Genomic DNA, 24,260 nt, shown 5'->3' with positions numbered 1-24,260 from the left:
AAGTCTCTTTCTCCGTGTACAGCGTGGAAAACACAACTTAGGAATTCAGGAAGAGATCACAGGAAGGAAAATTCGAGACACTGAACAATGGAGAAGGGAGGTGATTTTGGTGTACTTTGGATGGGATTTGGAGGGAGACCTTAGTGACAGCTAAAGCAAGGAGTGTTCAAAATCCTACGCCCATAGCCTTCGACAAACAGGGCTTGATTCCTTGTTCCGCCATCTCACAAGGCAAACTGGCTCTCACTTCTTACCTCCTAAGTCAGAATCCATATTTATATATCCTCTCATATTCACACGAAACAGTCCTTATCCCTGGGATGAATTTGTAATGAATCTGTTCAGTATTTAACCTTTCAAACTCCCTACTTCTATCGTTCTAGAATTGAAATTTGCTTTTATTGCAAGCTGACTTCTGGGTCTGCCATACCAAAAGTGCTGGTATATGCTTAAATAAAATTTGTAACTTGTCCTTAATTTGAGCAATACCGGATAAGTGGCGTTAATTCGGTTTGACATGGTACATTGATTTGGTAAAGTGACTAGTTGTTTGAATGCAAGGTGAATTCAGTTTGCAATGCTTTGACTGCTGCAATGCACTCCACGAGGGGCTACCTTTGAAGGTGACTAAAAACCTACAACTAATCCAGAATGCAACTGCCAGACTGGTGACTGAGTGGGACCATATAACACTGGTCCTGAAAGACCTACGTCGGTTCCCAGTACGTTTCCAAGCACAATTCAAAGTGTTAGAATTTGAGCTGAGGTAGAAAAATGGTGAACTCCTCTCTTTGCTGCTACATTTGTTTTTAGGTAGACACACAAACTTACTAAAACTTTGGACATCTGAATTGTTTTATATGGCGCAGCAATCACTTCTCTACCAAGGACGAAAATTAAAGGCTTAAAAATGACCCAAGAAGTTTCTTCTCCAGATGACAGGAGCATCATTCTAGTTGCCTTCTCTTTGTTTTATTGGCTAGATCCACTTCCCTAAATTACTTCATTCATTGGTTTAAAACATTGAAAGGCTGGGGCAGGCTAGTTTCTTGCCGAATGAATGAGCAGAATTCGCGTTTACACCATTTTGCCTCATTTCTCTCATTGTAGAAGGCAAGAGGCTTGCCAAAAGGGAATCCAGGGATTATGGAGCCATGGTTTCACTCATGAGTTTGTTTGTTTTTGTTTGTTTGTTGCAGGGCTCCTTTGCCCTCTGAACAGGCAAAACTTTAGTTACCGAAAAGCCCCATGTAATCATGAATAAGTGATATCTCTTCGCTTGTTTTGCCCCCTCGCATCCATCTGTAATTACAACACGAAATTAACTGATGGCATCACTTCCCCAGCAGCTCTGTGCTTGCCTTGATGTGAGTTGCCAACATCGCAGACAGTTGACAGCTGAGCACAGATGCAGGGAGGTCACCCCAATCAACCCCTCTACATGATTACAACCGAGACTTGTTTCCATGGCCCAGGTTTGCTGTTTCACTGCACAATTTAGAAACACAGAGTGAATGAATAACCCACCTGGTACTGTATTTAGACCATTCTGTGTAAGCCACAGGTCGCCAACCCAGTGCCTGCGGGCACCAATGTGCCTTTCAGTACCTCTACTGCAGCTCATGAAAGTTCTCCGAAAATATCCTCTCGGAAATCCCCTGTTATGCATTCAGTGGGGTCTGTGCCTGAGCTTGAGTCTGGACTAAGGATTCTGAGCCCCTGTGTTCTGATTCGATACATGATATCCAATCACAGAACATTTCATGATTTGGGCCTCTGCCATTGGCCCTTAAACTCTGAGTCATGATTCGCAGCTTGGAAGTTTAGACAGCCAATCACGTTGGGAGTGGGAGTGGCCCAGGCCTTCAGAAATGTATATAAGCTGTTGCTTTGCCCCTGTTGTTCAGTTCTGATAGTTCGATAGAAGTTCTTGATGTTATCACTGTGTCTTGACTTGAGGAAACCCACCTACACTTCACACTTCACACACCATGCATGAGATGGCTTGCTCTTTCCGGTCGGCATCTCCTATATTTAACATGCCTCACTCAACATGTCCACTTGACCTTCTGTTCTGAACAGAGAGACGCAAAGAGCATGCGGGTGCCTGTTTTCTACTGAGAGCTGCAACAGTACCTTCCAATGCCCTTTTAAAGTGCCTGTGTGGGAGGGAGCGTTATTTGGTTATTTCTATTTTGATTATGTATTTTGTGTTTTTACATCGTAATTGTATCCTGTGAACCGCCCTGAGACTTACGGGTATAGGGCAGTATACAGACTTAATAAATTACAACAACAATATTTTGTCTTCCTGTCTCTTTTTCTGCTCTTTTACATGAGGCAGCCATTTTATGTTATGCCGCATCCCCTACGTCAGCCATTTTGCGAATGGCGCCCACGGAACTGCCTCAAAATTTCAAATGTACAGTGGTACCTCGGGTTACATACACTTCAGGTTACATACACTTCAGGTTACAGAGTCCGCTAACCTAGAAATAGTACCTCGGGTTAAGAACTTTGCTTCAGGATGAAAACAGAAATCGTGCTCCGGCGGCGCAGTGGCAGCAGGAGGCCCCATTAGCTAAAATGGTGCTTCAGGTTAAGAATAGTTTCAGGTTAAGAACGGACCTCTGGAACAAATTAAGTACTTAACCCAAGGTACCACTGTTCCCAACTGGCCGAACAAACAAGCAAACCTTCTGACATCTCCAGGCATTTCAAGAAGGAGTTAAATGAGCATGTGGAGGGATAGGAGTGGGAACTAGGGCCTCAATCTTTTGCTGTTACTTGAATAGTCCTCATTCCCCTTTCTTCCTTAAATGCTCTCTCTTGGGGCCATTCCAAGGCATTTTGCTATCTAGGGCAAAGCACAAGACCAAGTTTTCCCTGATCCACATACAGAACCTGAGTTGATTCATAGGGCAACCTTAATTGACTTGAACGTTACTTCAACACAGGTGACAAGACAGCATCCTCCACTAGCTTAGGAGATGAAGGGCAAGCCGACTGGCACAACATAGCTCTTTCCTCCAACGCCTTATTGCCACTCCCCAACCCCCAAGAATGCACCACCTGAGGCGGCAGCTTCACTCTGCCTAATGGCAGGGCCGGCCCAAAATCTCTCCTACATTTGTTCACCCTTTCCTGCCTTCTTTTCACAGATCAAAGGACGAATTCTTTCCCTTTAGCTTTCTCGCTCTTTCCCCTTGACTTCGGAAAGCTCACGTATCCGTCCCGCCCCGCCAAACACACACTTTGAGCCCTCCTCAGATCCCGATTTAGCTGCCATCCCTGTACGTACGCTTCCCTGCTTAGGAGATTCATCCCCGCCCCTTTGCAACTTCCATCCTCTTCCGCCTCCAATCCTCTCAGGCTCGCTCTATCCTGTAATCAAAGCCGCAAAGGCTGTCACAGCCAGAGACAGAAAGCACGAAAACACCCCGCTCCCAAAACCCACGGTGGCATCAATTAAGCTGCCAGGGTAGCCGTTCGGCCTGCCCCTGCCTTGCCTTTGCACCCACCACCTGCGATGCCTAGTCAAGGACAGGGAGTGGGGGGTCTCCACCACATTCAGTCCCATCTATGGATGCAAAGGAACACGGAAAATAAAATAGGAGGAAAACACACGCTTTCTGAGCTCATGTGTGGGAAGAGAATGGAAGTTTGGAATTAATATGAGTCCTGATTAGCCCCGTCTCCCCTGCCTCTCAGGGTTTAGTAAAACCCTCAGCAGATCCGTTGGGCTCAGAAAATTATTACTCAAAATAGACCTGTCAGGAGATTAAAACGCAGCTGGGAGAGGGAGCGCAAGTGGTTTAGGCGCATTCATGGGATTCCCCCCTAGTTTTCCTGTTTTTGAACTGTACTCATTGTACAGAAATTGACAACAGGACAGCGAAAATGGATTCTATGCACCCTAATGGTGGCCAAGGGACCAACACTGATGAATTGGAAGAATAAAGATACGGTTCCCCTTAATCAATGGTTTGACAATACGATAACTTTGGCAGCATATGAAAGGACAGCTTGGATAAATACAATGATATCTGGAATGAAGTTACACAGAATATATTAGTTTATTGACAATTACGTGTGTATTTGGCTAATAAGAATATGCACATCTGTATATTCTTGCACAACAGTATTTTTCTTTTTCCACTCTCACTCTTTCCTTTCTTTTTTTCTCATTCTACCTTTTCATAAATGAAATTCTTCTAATGAAATATCAATAATAAGAAGAAAAATCCTATTTTTCCTTAGGAAACTATGGATTTTCCTTTTTCATCCTTCTAGACTCATTTTCCTCTCCACTCCCATGTCAAGGGCACTCTTGCCTATACATATGTGGTCTGGAAGGAAATCCCTCTCTCGTCAGAATGGGTAATAGTCACTTTTATTTCATCATTTCATTCTCTAATAATACATAGCTGGGCTCACTTATGTGAGCCATCTCTTTACACAGTCTGAGGGGATTCCTGATGCAACAGCACCTTCTCTGCTCAAGTGATTAACAATATGGCACCCACCAATACATCCTGCTGCGCCCACAACAGGCTTCAGTAAATATCTCCTCAAAAATCCACAACGCATGAGAGATTGTTGGCTCTTGCTGTTCAGTTCGTGTTAGCACTGACTTTGCCTCTCCTACACTGAACACATCCTCTTAAACATACCCAACCTTCACCGGTTGCCAGGATTTGCTGCCCACCCTCTCATCTGTTCCAAACACAACATGTACGGCTAATGTATGAGGAGGGGTACATGTAGTGCCAGATTTACATATAAGCTAAACAAGCTACAGTTTAGGGCCCCACTCTCTTGGAGGCCCCGCCAAAAATTAAAGGGAAACAAAACTGGATGTACATTTCCAAAATGTAAGATAAAAATCAAATCAAATAAAACCTACATACAGCAACAGTGTTTTGTTGGCTTCTATGATGTAAGACATGGGCCCCACCTGCTAGCCTGCTCCCTAAAATATCACGGGTTTGCTCATTTCTATATACTGTACAGTGGTACCTTGGTTCTCAAACTTAATCCATTCCAGAAGTCTGTTCCAAAACCAATTTCACTATGAATATACTGTACTTCTTCTTAATTGTATTTCAGTTCAACAATTACTTTGAAAAAATACATATTTTGTTATATGCAAATGGCTTTAGATACCTATTAGGTCCCAGAATCCGTGACCAGGGAGAAAAGTCGGTGGAAGAAGATTGGAAGAAATTTAAAGATTATTTACAGAAATATTGCAAAATTAATGAATGTTAGAGTGATTTTGGATTGAAATTAAGTGGCTTCTAGCTGTATAGGCTTTAAAGTTATAAATAGATTAAGATTAAGGATTAGGATTAAAAAGGTTAAAAGAATGGAAAATTGGTTTTTAATAGGTAAAAATTTAATGTTATATTAAGATTAAGGACTGGGATTAAAAAGGAGGGAAAGGAATTGCTGGACTAACAAACTGAATTGGAATACAAAAGAGGGAGGTATGAGGAGGTCCGGGAAACAAGTAAATGTAAAAGTAGTGATGAAAAGATGGAATTGTTTTTAACTGTTTTTTCTTTTTTCTTTTTGTATTTTGTATTGTGTACTTTTCTTTATATTCTTGAACTTTTCTTTTTTGTTGATGTGATTTTTTCTTCGTGAAACTTTAATAAATATCATTTTAAAAAAAACAGATACCTATTAGGTCCATACATTGCCATATAGCATATATTCAACAACAAAAAACAGCGACCATTTGTTGTTGACAAAGGACAGCTGGACATATAAGGGCTCCGTTACCTTCAGTAGCTTAGGACCTCATCAAACCTCAATCCGGCCCTGTGTGCATGGAGGTCTCTTTTCTGCTCTTTCAGAGGTGGTATCTTGCGTTATTCCATGCCCTCATGGCCGCCATTTTCTGTTACGCCAACTTTTGTGAAGAAACCAGAAGCTTTTCTATTAGGAACCAACATCCCAAAGGATCAGAAAAGACTTTTTATGTGTGGAACAACAGCCGTCCGGATGCTACTAGCCCGAGCTGGAAAGAAGACAAAGTCTCTACCAGAGGACAACGGCAAACCAAGCTGATGGACTATGCTGAGATAGCAAAGCTGACTGGAAAATTCAGAAACCAAGAGGAGAAAAACTTTATAAAAGAATGGGGGGGGGGGGAATTATAAGTTACCTAGGAGACCACTGTAAGCAGATGGAAACAAGAGCAGGATTTTGACTCACTAGTAGTGAAAAAAATACTATGGATAATATGGTTTGATATAAGAATTGGAGTATGCATGAATATACAGTTGCAGATGCTTAAAATAAGACTCCAAGGAAGGGATGGGGGGAAGTCTCGAGATTCAGAGAATCTCTTGATACAGATATGTTTTTACTAGTTTGTGTTTATTTGTACTTTGTATTTGTAAAACCAATAAAAAGGAATTGGTATATATATATATATTTCCCACAATGCCCTTGTTCATTGTGCAGGGCATCGTGGGAAATCACCATGGCTCATGGCTATATTTAGGGCTGACCTGCGCATTCTCCGCTCTCACCTGAAGTTCACGTTTGTCGGCTCCTATATACGCAGCCTGCTCGTATGAAGTTGTGCAACGGATGAAAAGAGAAATGATGCAGTACCAACACTTCTGGGAACGGGGCATGTCTGTGTCTTGTTTCCTTGTTCTGTGTCAGGGTGGGAGGAGCCCGAGGGCCACATTCCCCTCTGGGCAGCCTCCCAGGAGCCGGTATGCCATGTGAATTTTGCTTTTGTATCCTAGGCTGATTTCTTCACACACCGACAAACACACAATCCTTCATCCAGGCAAGTAAGAAGCATTCTCAGAGTTCAGGGACATATTCCAGCCTGGCTAAAACACTCACCTCTGCTCTGTTGCTGCATAATATGATCTGCTTTACTGAGTCCGGTCCTTCCTTGCAAAGGTAAAAATGGCAAGGACCCCTGGACGGTTAAGTCCAGTCAAAGGCGACTATGGGGTTGCGGCGCTCATCTCGCTTTCAGGCCGAGGGAGCCAGCATTTGTCCACAGACAGCTTTCCGGGTCATGTGGCCAGCATGGCTAAACCGCTTCTGGTGCAACGCGACACTGTGACGGAAACCAGAGCAGCGCACAGAAACGCCGTTTACCTTCCCGCCACAGCGGTACCTATTTACAGTGGTTGCGAACTTAATTCGTTTCGGAGGTCCATTCTTAACCTGAAACCATTCTTAACCTGAGGTAGCACTTTAGCTAATGGGGCCTTCCGCTGCCGCGCAATTTCTGTTCTCATCCTGAGGTAATGTTCTTAACCTGAGGTACTACGTCCGGGTTAGTGGAGTCTGTAACCCAAAGTGTTTGTAACCCAAAGTGTTTGTAACCTGAGGTACCACTGTATCTACTTGCACTGGTGTGCTTTCAAACTGGTGGTTGGCAGTTGGAAGAAATTCAAAGACTATCTTCAGAAACATTGCAAAATTAAAGAATGTTAGAGTGATGTTGGACTGAAAATAAGTGGTTTCCAGCTGTATAGGTTAAGGTTAATGATAGATTAAGACTAAAGATTAGGATTAAAGATGTTTAATGAAATGGAAATTTGACAATTAAGAGGTAAAATTTTAATGTTACATTACATTAAGACTAAAGATTAGGTTTAAAGAAGTTGAAGCTATATATTTCAATATTATATTAAATTAAAGACTGGGATTAAAAAAGTGGAAAAGAAATTGCTGGACAAACAATTTGGATTGGAATACAAAAGAGGGAGGTATGAGGAAGTCCAGAAAATAAGTAAATTTAAAAACGGAAATGGAAAAGAGATATTGTTTTTTAATTGTTATGTGCTTTTTTTTTATTGTTGATTTTTGTCTTTTGTGTTTTTTTTATTTTCTCTTTGAGATTTGTATGGTGTATTTGTGTATTTTTTTGATGTTTTTCTTTTCTTTTTTTGTTGTTTAATTTTTGATTGAAACTTTAATAAAAATTATTATAAAAAAAAAACAAAAACTGGTGGTTGGCAGGAGCTGGGACAGAGCAATCCCCGTCGCGGGGATTCGACTGCTCACACAAGCAGTTCTTAAACGCACACAGCACCAGTTCAGTTCAGGGAGCACAGGTACACTAATGGCTATTGTGTTGGACAAATGGACAAATGGACCCTCTGTATTTAGAGGTAATCTACCTCCGAGGACCAGGCGCCGGGCAGAAGCAGCAACTCAAAGGTGGCGACCTCCTTTGCGCCTTGCTTGGAAGCTTCCCAGAGGCTGGTTGCTATTGGAAACCGAATGCTGAGCGAGATGGATCTGGTGGTAATCCAGCAAGGCAATTACTGAGTTCTTAACATTTATTGCATAGCTCAGCCCCCTAGACATAGCAGAGAAGTAAGTGTCTGGCATAGCAGGAACCCAGACCAGACCAAGCAGTTTGGACATCACTGCAGAAAGCTGCTTTCGGCTTTTATGTGCTCTGCGTAGTTATGATATGGGTGGATTTTTACACTTGCTGCGAAAAGACGGCTTGCTCCATATTGATGGACCTTCCCTTGCCAAGGAGGTACCTCAAAGCCCGAGAATCTTGCAGAAACAGACTGGTTGGGATTATAGACTCAAAGATTCAGAAGCTGCGCCCACCCATTCCCTCTCTGGCACACTCCCTGCAAATTAACACTAGGCAGCGTCCTTTGTTGTGTGGTTTTCAGCACCTGCTAAAAAAACTTCTTTGTTTAGGCAAGGCTACCCAGAAATACAGTGGTACCTCGGGTTAAGAACTTAATTCGTTCCGGAGGTCCGTTCTTAACCTGAAACGGTTCTTAACACGAGGTACCACTTTAGCTAATGGGGCCTCCAGCTCCCAGCGCACGATTTCTGTTCTCATCCTGAAGCAAAGTTCTTAACCCAAGATACTATTTCTGGGTTAGCGGAGTCTGTAACCTGAAGTGTCTGTAACCTGAAGCGTCTGTAACCCGAGGTACCACTGTATAACGTTAATACATAATTTTAACATGTCATTTTATTGTGTCTATTTTATTTAAAACTCCTGGTTTCACATTTCAAATCTTGTGCAACTTTCGATTTTATTGGTACGTTTTAATGGATGTTTAAAATGTCACGTGCCCTGCTTGAGAGGTTTTGGATACAAATCTTGTTAACTAAAAATAAATGAAAGAAAAAATCTTACCCGTCACAGACCAGCCCCTCCCTTCTGCATTTTATCCTTTAAAATTCCCCGTGATGGTGTACAGTCGTACCTGGGAAGTCAAATGCCTTGTGAGATTAACATTTTGGTTCCCGAACGCTGCAAACCTGGAAGTGACTGTTCTGCTTTGTGAACATTCTTTGGAACCCAAATGTCCGTCGCACCTTCCAATTGTCTGCAGGAGCTTCCTGCAGCCAATCGCAAGCTGCGTCTTGGTTTCCGAACGTTTTGGAAGTCGAACGGACTTCCGGAATGGATTCCGTTCGACTTCCGAGGTACGACTGTACTATGAACAGAGAGAATTGGGCAAGGAGCTTGCAGAGCCAATGGCAAAAAGTATAAAAACAGATGGGCTGACAATTCAACTCTGGGTATCTAAAGACATGGACGTAAGAAGAGAGTGCTGGATCAGGCCAAGGCCCATCTAGTCCAACAGTCTGTTCTCCTGGTTGCCTATGGGGAGCCTGCAAGCAGAATCTGAATGCAACAGCACAGTCCCTGCAGGGGATTCCCAGCAACTGTCATTCAGAGGCATACTGCCTCAAACTGTGGAGGCAGAATATAGCCACTCTGGTAATAATAATAATAATAATAATAATAATAATAATAATAATAATTTATATGTCTTTCATCTAACTGGATTACCCTAGCCACTCTGGACAGCTCCCACCAAATTAAAACACAATAAGACATCAAACATTAAAAACTTCCCTATACAGGGCTGCCTTCAGATGTCTTCTGAAAGTCAGATAGTTGTTTATTTCCTTGACATCTGGATGGGCGCCACTACCGAGAAGGCCCTCTGCCTGGTTCCCTGTAACTTTGCTTCTTGCAATGAGAGAACCACCAGAAGTGTCCAGGCTGAATGTGTCTGGATCTCAGCGTCTGGGCTGAATGATGGGGTTAGAGATGCTCCTTCAGGTATGCAGGGTCAAAGCTGCTTAGGGCTTCAAATTAGGTCAGCAACAACACTTTGAATTGTGCTTGGAAATGCACTGGGACCCAACGTAGATCCTTTGAGATCCTTAGTAGCCATAGTGGCTGGGGAAACCCAGCTAGATGGGCGGGATATAAATAATAAAATTATTGTTGCTGTTGTTGTAATTGTTGTTTCTGCCTAATTCTCCGTGAATTTGTCTGATCCTCTTTTAAAGCCATCCGAAGTGGTGGCCATGGCCCATGACAGGCCTCAGGGAAAAGGGGGGGGGGAGATGTAATTTTAAACTGATAATATTCTTCATAAACAAGTGACTTCCCGTCTCTTCCATTTTGTACCAATAAACTTACCGCCTATATTCATCGTCTTTTTATTTATAATGTTTTCTTATATATCAATTTTCCTTTTAGAATTGTTATCCACAGAAACTACTAAAAATCCTTCTTTTTTCCCTCCTTTTCCCCCTTTCTTCTTCTTCTTCCTTGTGTACAGCAATGTTTGCCGATCTATGATAATAACAATCATGAACCTACTTTGAAAATAAGAATATGCATAATTGCAAGATGTAAAGTTATGATGTAAAGATATACTTGTGAGTATTAAAGGAAGACTAATAATAATAATAATAATAATAATAATAATAATAATAATAATAGACAGGCCTCAGGGAAAATCTCGACATCTCAAAGGTGGTCAAAGGTGGAAGCGAAAGTAGCCAGATGTCTCTCCAAACCCCCTTGGGGTGGAAGAGGCCTGGTCAGTCTGGAATGGCCTCGTGCTCCATCTCTTGTCCTCCACCCCCATCCTGACAGATGACTCCTCTCGCCTTTCCCTGGAACAGCGAAGAACTGAGCCGAGCTGTACCAAAAGAGTCTGCCCACTCACAAGCTGCCAAGCCCTGGGAAGGAGTGTGCCAACCTGCCAAGCAGTGCCGTGACTCAGCAGGCACACATATGGTGGAAGTCACGCCTGCGAGCTAACGGAGGCCAGGACATCTTCAGGAATCCAGACCAGGATTCCTACCCGACGGCACTAAGGTGGCAAAACAAGAACCGGGGCACCTACATACATACACATAAATTGTGGGTGCTTAGCACCCACAATGCAGGGTTCTGATGTGACTTCCGATTTCTACTGGAAGTTGGGTCAGGGCTCTGACCTCCCAGATGACGCCAGAGGCCCTGCCAGGCCTCCAAACCCGATTTCCGGTAGAAACAGGAAGTTGCGCAGGAGGTCTCATGAGGCCTCAGACTTAATAATACAGCTATACCTTGGGTTGAAGTAGCTTCGGGATAAGTATTTTCGGGTTGCATGCTGCGGCGAACTGGAAGTAACGGAGCGCGTTACTTCTGGGTTTCGCCGCTCACGCATGTGCAGACGGTCAAAATGACGTCACGCGCATGCATGGAAGCTGCGAATCACGACCCGCGCACGTGCTGATGCGTAGAGCGTTCACTTCTGGATGCGAACGGGGCTCCAGAACAGATCCCGTTCGCATCCAGAGGTACCACTGTAATAATAATAATAATAATAATAATAATAATAATAATAATAAATTTATACCCTGCCCATCTGGCTGGGGTTCCCCAGCCACTCTGGGTGGTTTCCAACAAAATATTAAAATACAGTAATGCATCAAACATTAAAAGCTTCCCTAAACAGGGCTGCCTTCAGATGTCTTCCAAAGGTCTGGTAGTTGTTGTTCTCTTTGACATCTGGTGGGAGGGCGTTCCACAGGGCGGGTGCCACTACCGAGAAGGCCCTCTGCCTGGTTCCCTGTAACTTGGCTTCTCGTAGTGAGGGAACCGCCAGAAGGCCCTCGGCGCTGGACCTCAGTGTCCAGGTAGGCCCTAAGAGGCCTCAGAAGCGCCGCTGTGCCACCGACACAACGTGATGTCATGACATCATGTTACATCATGGGCACCATTGGACACCCATAACCTGAGGCTCAAGTCAGCATCCCTGAATGCCATTCATTAGTGATGCCTCTGCAACTGGGTGCAAAATGCATGGAATTAAAGAACAGGGCACCTCTGAGCGCCTGTTGAGCCGAGTAATCCGTTTGCAGATCTGAAAAAGAGTTCTCCGCCCTTTTACGTGAAAGTCTGTTCTTAGTAAGCTTTCTTCGTTTCAAGTAGCCTAATTTAGGTGGGGAAGTTGGCTTGTTGTTGCTATTGTTAAACAGCTGGAAAAACCCATGCCCTAAACGCCCTCATTCCAGTATACCTGAAGGAGCGTCTCCACCCCCATCGTTCTACCCGGACACTGAGGTCCAGCGCCAAGGGCCTTCTGGTGGTTCCCTCCCTGCGAGAAGCGAGGTTACAAGGAACCAGGCAGAGGGCCTTCTCAGTAGTGGCACCTGCCCTGTGGAACGCCCTCCCACCAGAATGTCAAAGAGAACAACAACTACCAGGCTTTTAGAAGACATCTGATGGCAGCCCTGTTTAGGGAAGCTTTTAATGTTTGATGCATTACTGTATTTTAATATTTTGTTGGAAGCCGCCCAGAGTGGCTGGGGAAGCCCAGCCAGATGGGCGGGGTATAAATAATAAATTATTATTACTTTTATTATTATTATCTACTGCAAACTACCTGGAGATCTACCTTCTGCGAGGAACAGGTGGATCCTTCCATCTCACTTTCTCCTTTTTCCTGCCTTTACTTCTCCACATTCTGACATCAGTTTGCAACTGTTAAAAAACAGAAATTTGCACTAAAATACTGCACTCATGAAGACATGTCAGTATTTTATTGCAAATTTCTCCTAAGAGACAAATTTGCCTAATATATGCATTTCTGCAAGCAGTTTACCCTACTATGCAATGTGTCTTTGTTATTTTTACTAGAAGATTCATTTCTATGCACGCTTTACTTAGTAGATGCATTTCTGTACGCATTATTTAGATTTATGTCTTAGCCTTTTCTTCTCCTGAAGATATTCAGCTAGACAGCAGAGGTTTAGGATCAGAATTTTCCTTCTCCTAAGCTCTATCTGCCCCTCACTTCCTCCTACAACTTGTGAAGAAGATGCCTTCTTGACTGCTGGACCCACTATTGGTCTCGTCCGCTCAATCTGCCTGAGCCTGTCATTGCATGCAGAAGTATATATATATATAAAGCACACATATACACAGATGCTGAAGCAACCATTTGTTCAACTTTGGTATAATCAGACGCTACAGGAAGCCCTGGCACAGCCTTAGTCATTGCATTTTCGTGGCTGATAAGTGTTTTTGCAACGCAGCACTCAGACAAAATGGGAAGCAGTGGCAGGTGTGAGGGCGGAAGTTGCTTGCTTACTTACTTGCTTACTTAGAAACTTACTCTGCTTTTTCAACATTTGCTTCTCGGTCAACACAATGACCCGCCTGCGCTGCAAACAACAACACTTTGATGATCCAGCCATCAAATGTTTGGTGCTTCACTGGATGTCCAAGTGTTACGAGGGAGAAAACAACATTTCTCTCTTCACCTTCTCCCCCAGAGTCCCTGCACCTGTGCAAACTCAGATCCCCACAACCGTCCCGAACCTCATCCCCAAGCATGCACTTTGCATGTGACTGTGGCATCCCTTATGCTGCAACGTAAGAGGCGGAATGGGACGCGGGTGGCGCTGTGGGTTAAACCTCAGAGCCTAGGACTTGCCGATCAGAAGGTCGGCGGTTCAAATCCCTGCGACGGGGTGAGCTCCCGTTGCTCGGTCCCTGCTCCTGCCAACCTAGCAGTTCAAAAACACATCAAAGTGCAAGTAGATAAATAGGTACCGCTCTGGCGGGAAGGTAAACGGCGTTTCCGTGCACTGCTCTGGTTTGCCAGAAGTGGCTTAGTCATGCTGGCCACATGACCCAGAAGCTGTACGCCGGCTCCCTCGGCAAATAAAGCGAGATGAGCGCAGCAACCCCAGAATCGTCCACAACTGGACCTAATGGTCAGGGGTCCCTTTACCTTTAAGAGAAAGAGCGCCTTGAATGGCGCCTGCCAAGGAACCAGAGGAAATTGCTTTGCCTTGCAAGATGTAGCGTGTCTTTTCAAGGGTTAGTGAGATACTGAAAACAAAATAGAAAAGGGAGGTGCACCATTCACAGCTCACACCAGCAACACTGCTGGCCTTGCACTATGACAGTTGAAAAGTTATTTTATATCCCATGTGGGTGACCTTTCAGGACCTTCATCCTCCAGATGCAGTAGCAGAACCCCCATTCCTGGTTTCCTTTTGCACACCAGCTTTGCTTTGGGAAGAGACAATATCCCTAAATGAAGCAGCTGAGCCTGAACCGGACATGTGTAAACGAATGATGAAGCAGCACAGGAGGGGGCGGGCAAAGTGAGGCAGGATTTTACTTGTGCATAACCTAGACAAAAGGATGGAGGAGGGAGTATCGATCTCAGCCAGCTGTCCATGCGTAGATGCTCCAATAATACTGCTAATTCCCCTGACCCTGCCCCCCACTTGCTGCCCTGCACACCATCTCTTGTAAACAAGCCACAGTCAGTTTCAATTCGAATCACCAGAGAGGCATCCTTTCGCCGTTTCCCATGGACGTGGTTTGCAAAGACAGCAGCCAGAATCTCCTACACAGGAAAAGCAGCCCTGTTGCATTGCCCCGAATATCCTATTTGCATGGGAAATGGGGAGAACAAAATATACCATCCAGCCCGGACACTGAGGTCCAGCTCTGAGGACCTTCTAGTGCAGGGGTCAGCAAACTTTTTCAGCAGGGGGCCAGTTCACTGTCCCTCAGACCTTGGGGGGGGGCAGACTATATGGGGGGGGAGAATGAATTCCTATGCCCCACAAATACCCAAAGATGCATTTTAAATAAAAGGACACATTCTACTCATGTAAAAACATGCTGATTCCCGGACCGTCCGCGGGCTGGATTTAGAAGGCGATTGGGCCGGATCTGGCCCCCGGGCTTTAGTTTGCCTACCCATGTTCTAGCAATTCCCTTACTTTGAGACATGAAGCTGCAGGGAACCAGGTAGAGGGCCTTCTCGGTAGTGGCACCTGCCTTGTGGAACACCCTCCCATCAGATGCCAAACAGATAAACAACTATCTAACTTTCAGAAGACATCTGAAGGCAGCCTTGTTCAGGGAAGTTTTTAACGGTTGATGTTTTACTGTGTTTTTAATATTTTGTTGGGAGCTGCCCAGAGTGGCTAGGCAATCCAGTCAGATAGGCAGCATATAAATAACAAAATTATAATTGTATCTGGTGGCTCTGATCAGGAATCCACTTAACTATCACAGCTCATCAAGTTGCACGTAGCCTTATTATGGACTATTAAGTCTGCTTTGAATGCTAGGGTTGTCCCAGGGACAACTGAGGTAACTATCAAGGAGAGTGTGCTTCTGAGCATGAGAGGAGTGCCCCGTAGATATCCACAGACAAGCTGTAACAGCATGGACAGAGACGGGATTTAGGGCAGCACGACCGGTTCCCTCGCACTGGGTGCCAAGACAAAGTGGGCACCACAGGGCGTCACAACCATGACATGCACAGAAGAGAAGGCAAGAGGAGGCGGGTGACAAATTTTGTCCTCGCACAGGGCACCATTGAAATTTGAAAGACCAAAGTCCGCCCCTGCCATGGACTTGGGGGGGTGAGGGCTTTAAGATCAGAGGGTTTGTGATTCGCAGGCAAGTCTGATCCGGGTACCTCCCATTTCTGACAAATCAATCGCTTGACCCAAAAGGAGAACTTGTTGTTAAATGCCAAGGCTGAGCTTTGAAATGGGAGGTCACAATCAGCAGACTGCCTCTGGGCATAGACAGAGTTTGCTTTCAAAACACACACACACACACACACACACACACACACACACACACACACCACCTCTGCACCCTGGGAGTAAGTGAGCTGTGTGCAGAGGACGTGACTTCTTTCTTTAGAGGCCTGAGCCCCCACCCTGCAGCACCATAGCTCAGTGGCAGAGCAACTGCCTTGCATACAGAAGGTCGCAGGTTCAAGCCCTGGCATCTCCAGGTATGGCAGGGAGAGAGCTTGATCTGAAACCCTGGAGAGCTATTGCCAATCTGAGTAATAATAATAATAATTTATTATTTATACCCTGCCCATCTGGCACTCTGGGTGGCTTCCAGCAGAATATTAAAAACACGCTAAAACATCAAACATTAAAAACTTCCCTAAACAAGGCTGCCTTCAGATGTCTTTTAAAAGTCAGATAGTTGTTTATTTCCTTGACATCTGGTGGGAGGAAGTTCCACAGGGCAGGCGCCACTACCGAGAAGGCCCTCTGCCTGGTTCCCTGCAAACTCACTTCTCGCAGGGAGGCAACTGCCAGAAGGCCCTCAGAGCTGGATCTCTGTGTCCGGGCTGAACGATGGGGGTGGAGACGCTTCTTCAGGTATACTGGGCCGAGGCCATTTAGGGCTTTAAAGGTCAGCACCAACACTTTGAATTATGCTCGGAAACCTACTGGGAGCCAATGTAGGTCTTTCAGGACCAGTGTTATATGGTCTCGGTGGCCACTCCCAGTCACCAGTCTAGCTGCCGCATTCTGGATTAGTTGTAGTTTCCAGGTCACCTTCAAAGGTAGCCCCACGTAGAGCGCATTGCAGTAGACAATTCTAAGCTGTGGTGTGGCTCAATATAAGGCAAGTATGAATCACAATGGAACCCTCATGCACAAAGTAGGAAGAGAGTCAAAAGGACTAGTACCACGTTTCGTGGTGTTTGTGTGTCCCAACACCACCACCTTCTCTATGTATGTCCAGCAAAACCATGGAGCATCGTTACAGATAGAATGTATAGTTTGGAAACAGAAAACAAGGTTCTCCTTTCACAGTGATCTTCCTCTCCTCCTCCAGCCCGTTACCCCTCCTTATCTGCCTTCCCCGCTCTTGAGAATTCCTATTGTTGCCATTTCCCTCTGCGCCGGTTTGCACAAAATGAACTTCATGGCACTTCTTCACGTACAGCAGCTGCCCCCTCTGCTTTGGGAGGCAAAAGAGAAACGGCTTCGTCCACCTCTCAACAGCCCCATCCCCCCATTGTACCATGTCCCCACTCCCCACCTGATCTCCATGGGCCCCTCTATCTGAGCACCCCCCACCTCACCATCTTGAGCTACAACAAATGCCACGGACATAGGAGCAGTAAGCAAGGTGGAGGTGGAGAGAGGGTCAGTTGCAAGGTCACAATTATACTAGCAACCTGAAATGGTTCAGCTCTTGGTCTTGTCCCTATGCTTCAAGTCTGCTTAAAACAAAATTTAAAAAGTGTAAAGTAGCATAGGTATCTGTATAAACTCATTCTTCACCTTTTCACACACACAGTATTATGAGCATGTTAACAACCTCTGTAAAACTGCTCCACGGAGTTGGTGATGTCACAGATGCTGGCCAATAAGTACCTTTGATGGCGGTTTGTTCCTCCCCTTATAAACGTACAGTGCATTGTTTTACTGCAAGGGGGAATGGCGTAGAAAAGGGGTCTTGGCACTGCACAAAATGTTTTCAGACTGTATCCCCTGCTCTCCAAATGCTGCATCTGGCCTTCACTATTCTGCTGATGAGTCTATGCTTCAGTCAAGCACGGCAGAGAAATCTCTTCACCTAAGCATCATGGATGGGACAATGAAGCTGATTAATGGGTAATTAGTTGCAACAAGATGCCATTTGGCGGGCCAAACATACCTGGGAATCTCTCGGCAGCTGAAGACATTCTCCAGGTTTACATTTGTAAGAAGAGTTTTGGTTTGCTGTGTGTGGAGCTGATCAAAATTTCAGTGACCTGAACGAAATCCATATTACAGGGTCACAAGGTGTTTGCTGCTAGACAGATCATGACCCGGTTCACATGATCCTATCTTGGCTTACATTAGCTTCGTGTAGCACCCGCTCCTTCCTCCCTTTTCTCAATACACCAGAAATAAACCCAGAACTCTTTAAGTAACCATAGTTTCATTTTACACCCAGACCAGGACTCTATGGTTATAAGCCTCGGAAGAAGCCAGAATCTCAAAGGATCTTCAAATTGTGTGTGTGTGTTAGTGTTATTATCATGGCTTGTTTTGAGGCTGATAACCACAGTTTCCCAGTTCAAACGAAACAGGAAATTGTGGTTAATTGAAGGCTGCACCAAGGCACACCAAGAAGAGAGGAGGGAAGGGGTGGCATGTGGAGCCAGAATCGTTGTTTACATCTTGGCTTATTAAGCCGAGATATAATCATCCAAACTGGGCAAATAACTGAGCAGACTGCAGATTTATAAATAAAGGTCACTATCCAAAGGACTGAATGACCAGTTTCATCATTCTGGCCAGGTTCTGGATTTGTGAAACAGCAGTGCATTCCTCCTCAAGCTAAACTACTTTTGAAACTCAGGTGAGTCTGCATCTAGGATATGGTGGGAGTCTGTTATTTTAAAAAGAAAGGCTCCCTCCAGCTTCTTCTTGAAGTAGCTGCCTGGATCTCAGTCAACAAGATTATTTCAAGGACACCACAAGCTACTAGGGAAGGGAGCTGACCAGATGCTAGAGCATATGCCTTGCTTGTAAAAGGTCCCCAGTTATACCCCCAGTATCTCCAAGCCTGGCTGCGAAAGACTCTCCTGCGTGGAAACCTGGAAACTTTCTGCCGGCCAGGATCAACAATGCTGAGCTAGATGGACCAAATCGTCTGTGACTTGGTAGAAAGCAGCTTCCTGGCATAGGGGCCCACTCTATGGGGCCCAGACCCCTTCAGCATCCCCCCCCAAAAAAAATTTGCTCCCCCAATTGACTCTGCTGAGCCATCCCAGGTTCCTCTGCCGCCACCACTGTGTGTGAGCGCAAGTAAGGCAACCAGTTGACGACTTGTCCCCCTCTCTCCAGGGGCGAACTCCTTCCTATCCTCTGACAGCCTTGGCATGGACCTAATGCCCCACGATTCCCCCGCCACAAAGGAGACTTGTCTGCCGCTTGCTGGCATCTAGGCAGGGAGATGACGATACAGTGTGAGGGCTGTTCCTGCCATTGTCCCCTTGCAAGCCCCCTGGCTCAGCCTCTCAGCGCCAGACCCAGCCCAGACAGCAATGCCTCTCATGCCCAGAGCCTGACTGCCTGGGCCTTGGAAGCCTGGACGAGGGAGGAAGGCAGAACAGCCTCACACTCGGCTGTGCTCGCTTGGCTCCAGCCTCCCTCGCTCCCTCCATCCTTCTGGTGAACTTGCAGCAGGGGACAGCCCCCCAGTATTCTATTCAAGTTGCCGCCACAACATCCTGGGTTCCTGTGACCCAGAGATTACCACAGAGCGCACACGACACATGACATCTGGTACGCAGGCTGAGACCCTACTTGCCCGCGGACTGTCTCGCCAGAGTGGTGCATGCTCTGGTTATCTCCCGCTTGGACTACTGCAATGCGCTCTACGTGGGGCTACCTTTGAAGGTGACCCGGAAACTACAACTAATCCAGAATGCGGCAGTGAGACTGGTGACTGTGAGTGGCTGCCGAGACCATAGAACACCAGTCCTCAAAGACCTACATTGGCTTCCAATACGTTTCCGAGCACAATTCAAAGTGTTGGTGCTGACCTTTAAAGCTCTAAATGGCCTCGGTCCAGTATACCTGAAGGAGTGTCTCCACTCCTCTCATTCAACCTAGACACGGAGGTCCAGCTCCGAGGGCCTTCTGGCGGTTCCCTCACTGTGAGAAGTGAGGTTGCAGGGAACCAGGCAGAGGGCCTTCTCAGTAGTGGCGCCCGTCCTGTGGAACGCCCTCCCACCAGATGTCAAGAAAATAAACAACTCTCTGACTTTTAGAAGACATCTGAAGGCAGCCCTGTTTAGGGAAGTTTTTAATGTTTGATGTTTTATCATGTCTTTAATATTCTGTTGGGAGCTGCTCAGAGTGGCTGGGAAAACCCAGCCAGATTTGCAGGGTATAAATAAATTATTATTATTATTATTATTATTATTATTATTACTCCTGAACTGTGGTGCCTCCACACCTTGGTGATGACTGATCAAGTGGTCAAAAGCAATGTGGCAGGAGGTGGCGGGTGCCTAGGAGAAACAGCAAAAGGATTAATCCCTGCAAACATCTGCTGTTTCAAGCCTTCAGATGCCCTCCCAGGGGGGGGCTCTGCAACAAAAATGTCATTCTGACCTAAGTCTGCGCATAGCAACTAAAAAGCAGCATCTTTTCTCCACAACACTAACTCAGAAATACGATTATTTAAAGAAAGAAAACTTGCCCTTTGTCTTTCTGAAAGCTCTCTCAAAGCTGTGCGTGTTCAGAAAAAAGCATGTTCTATTTTCCCTCCCCTTCACGTTCTGTGGCACCATCAGGGCAGGATTTTGGGGGAGAGGACTGGAGCCTCATGAAGCAAAACGAACAGGAGCCCCAACCCAAACAACCACAACCACACAGTAGAGCAGCTGAGCACATGTTGAAGTCAATGAAATAATGCACAGATGAGGTCCATTCACACATCACCCCCTTGAAACCACAGGCAAGTTTTGCATAAGAACTCAATGCACCAATTTATATATATATAGTAGCAAATTTGGGGAGCGTGTCTAGAGTTGAGATATGATACATCTGACCGCAGTGGAGAAGAGGGCAAGTATGGCCTGCATCCCTGCTCATTCTGTGCTCCTAACTGTTGATGGGGAAATCCAAGATCCCTGACAGTTCTCATTGTGCTTCCAGCCGGACTTAGACAGGGCAGCTCTTCAAACAGAGGACTGTCCTCTGTAAGGTAGGGCATCTTCAAAGGGGACGGGGAGGGCATTCGAGTGCAGGGTCTAAAATTACCTAACCGCAGTGCTGTTCACAATCACCAAAGGCACGCTGTCCCTTTCCGCAGGGTTGGATAGAGGGCTGCCAGCTCCCTTTTGGACCGCTGACCTTCCTGAAACCAAGGTGTGTTGTGTGTGTGTTTTTTAACTCCTTTCACGACTGAGGAAGGCGAAAGGCCGGCATGGTTCTGTGTCCAGACAGAGAGCAAGCAGTGGTGAACTGGGGAGCCTGTTGGACCAGGAAACCTGGGAGAGAAGGGTTTGAATCCCCACTTGGCTGTGAAGCTCACTGGGTGACCTTGGGCTGATAGCTGCCTTTCAGTCTAACCCATGGGTAAGCAAACTAAGGCTCGGGGGCCGGATGTGGCCCAATTGCCTTCTCAATCCGGCCCACGGACAGTCCGGGAATCAGCGTGTTTTTACATGAGTAGAATGTGTCCTTTTATTTAAAATGCATCTCTGGGTTATTTGTGGGGCATAGGAATTCGTTCATATTTTCCCCCCAAAATATAGTCTGGCCCCCCACAAGGTCTGAGGGACAGTGGACTGTCCATGCTGTACCATCTGAGCAGTGTAATAACAAAACAAAAAAACCCCAAATATCGCCATGAAATTCGCTCCTCAAAAAGCTATGGGTAGGCTGTGTGTGTGTTGATGCTCCTACTTGTCTGATGGTGCTGAGAGCCGCTTTGCCGTTTGTTACAGGAACCAAAACTGAAATACAAGTCAGAAAACAGGAAGCTGTTGCCCCCGCCTAGGGCTTCTGTGGAAATTTTCATCTCCAGAGCTGCCCTGTGACATTTTGCAGCCTGACGCATAAACTCCGAGCAGCATGCCACCCAAGGTTACTGCTGGTAGCTGTTGGTAGGATAGCAACGCTCAGCTGACCTCCTAGCACTGGTGTCACTGTGACTTACTGGGAGGGAGAGGGGGCAGGCGGTGGTGAGGCTGACATGGTGCAAATGCATTGGTGGAGCCAACCCAAAGTTCCAGTATCGTGTGTTTGCACCATACTGGCCTCGCTGCTATCGTGTTCCTCTCCCTCTTGGTAAACTGCAGCAGGGCTGCTGCTGGGAGGTCCGGTGAATGAAGGAACCCCATGTCATGGCTGGGTGCAAAGGAATGGTGGGAGGAACCAGCTGGGGAACCCCCAAGGGAAGAAGGCTCAGAGCCCAGGGAGTAGGGGTGGGACAACAACAACAACAATATTTATACCCAGCCCATCTGGCTGGGCTTCCCCAGCCACTCTGGGCGGCTTGCAGCACATGTCAGAACATACTAAAACATCAAACATTAAAAAACTTCCTTATACAGGGCTGCCTTCAGACATCTTCTAAAAGTCTGATAGCTGTTTACTTCCTTGACATCTGAAGAGAGGGTGTTCCACAGGGAGGGCACCACTACCGAGAAGGCCATGTTCAGAGGGAGCAGAATGGGAGGAGGTGTCAGAAGTTGAAGAGGTAACAGGGTTTTGTGAGCAGGAAGGAGCTGTGGCAGAGGGCAGTTCAGAATCAGAGGCAGGAGCAGTGGCTGGAGAGGAGGGGGGCAAGAGGCAGAGATCTGGCCGGCTGCTGAAGAAGCCAGGGGGTCTCCCCCTCCTGCTGTGACCAGCTCCCCTCCGCCTGGTCTTCCCAGAACCCGAAGAGGAATGAAGAGGGCAGAGCAAATAGAGATAAGACAAAGGAGTCTCAGATTGTTTGGGAAGGAACTGGGGGAGGAGGCGACTCAAAGAGCTTTGGGGAGGCAAGAGCAACAAGTGAGTTGCTGTGCTGACTAGGCCTGGTCTCCAGAGCTGTTTGTGTCTTTGAATAAAGAGTTAACTTCACTGACGCTGCGTGTGACTTCTTACTGGCCTGCTCCTGGCTCCCACCCACTTGACACCCTGCCGGTCACTGCTGTCTGCTGCACGTGTGCCGACATACGCCTCTGTTAATTTACACAAAGCACAACTCACTGAGAAGTGCTCTGGTGAAAGTTCGGTTGAAATGAGCAGGAGCCCATTGCCAGCTGACCCTTCCTTGATCCTTGATGGGTTGTGCAAATTGGGACATCTGAGCAGATGGGGTCAAACTGAGCCTGCCTCACTCATGCTTCTGCCCTTAACATCACCTCAAAGTCCCAAGTCGAAACATCCCGAGGAAGATGATGATGATGATGAAGAAGAAGAAGAAGAAGAAGAAGAAGAAGAGCTGGATAAAGGTGAAGGAAAGGACAACCAAATTTGATCAGGGAGGGAGCTGGGGCAATTCCCTGAGAAGGAAAAGTTATAACGGTTGGGTCTTTTTAGTTTAGGGGAAAGACAGTGAAAGGGGGGGAACGGGAGAGATAGTGCATAAAAATTATGCACAGTATTGAGCAAATGAGGGGAGGGAGGGAGGGAAGGAGAAAGAGGGAGAGAGAGAAAGAGAGAGAGAGAGATGGAAGTCCTCAGCCCCCCCCCACCTGCTCTCATAATGCTACGACTTGTGGTTACCCGATGAAATTGATTGACGGGAAGTTCAGGACAGACAAAAGGAAGCACTTCTTTGCACAGCATGCAATTAATTTGTCGAATTCATTGCCGCACAATACGGTGCCAGCCAACATCTCGGATGGCTTTAAAACGGAAGTGGGGATGCTGAGGCCCTGGGGACGTTGTCAAACTCCAACTCCCATCAGCCCCAGCCAGTAGTCGAACAACATTTGGATGTCTGCAAGGTCCATCCGTCCTGTCCCCCCCGATCTATGCGTTCTGCCTGGATTACTTTGTTTTTCTATCTTCTCTAGAGCGGTCCTCCAAGACCTAGCAGCCCGTCCTCGCAAGCATTGTGGACCCTTGCAGTCCATCCTCCTTGGGGGCACAGGTACCTTTCCCCTGCTGCCAGGCCTTGTGGACACCTGTCGGGCTGCCTGCTTTATAGGCGAACAGCACACCCTCTTCCCCATCAGCCCCTCTGATCTTGAATTCTTGTTAGGCCGTTTGTCACAGGACGCGGGTCTCTCCTCCTTCCAGACTTATATACCCTTCCCTTGACCATCCAGATCGAGGGAAGTGGAGAGCAACTAAAGCTGGCCAGCAGGAACGGGAAAAGGGGCTATTGTTTAATAATTTGTGCTGTTTGGCTTATCCCCAGTGCACAAAGTGTCCACCTGATGCTACGTTGCAAGGCTGAGCAGATGGCCCATCAGCCTGAAAATGGGGGCCACCTAGGAAGAGGATAACCCAGCATCCTCTCCTGGGGTGGGGGGGCGTGGGAGGATTATAGCAGCAGGGGGTTAACGACAGCAGACAATAACACCACTCCAAGGAACCTTGTGGGCCAACATAGCGTGTGAGAGAGAGCACTGCTGCAGGATATGTGGCTCAGTTCCAATTTCCTTACACGAACGTGATAGGGCCGGACCAATTTTGCTCCT

At 46.4% G+C, this 24,260-nt stretch overlaps 1 protein-coding gene across 3 annotated transcripts in view; it reads right to left on the bottom strand.

Annotated features, from left to right (window-relative positions):
* PPP1R9B (protein phosphatase 1 regulatory subunit 9B) overlaps positions 1 to 24,260 on the bottom strand; it is a 76,562-nt gene that overhangs the window by 39,149 nt on the left and 13,153 nt on the right. The window lies entirely within an intron of this gene.

This window comes from Podarcis pityusensis (assembly GCF_964106645.2).
Source record: "Podarcis pityusensis genome assembly, chromosome: 13".
In the NCBI taxonomy this organism is placed as follows: Eukaryota; Metazoa; Chordata; class Lepidosauria; order Squamata; family Lacertidae; genus Podarcis; species Podarcis pityusensis.
The sequence above is the reverse complement of the archived record's forward strand: the minus strand, read 5'-3'. Positions and strand labels throughout refer to the sequence as shown.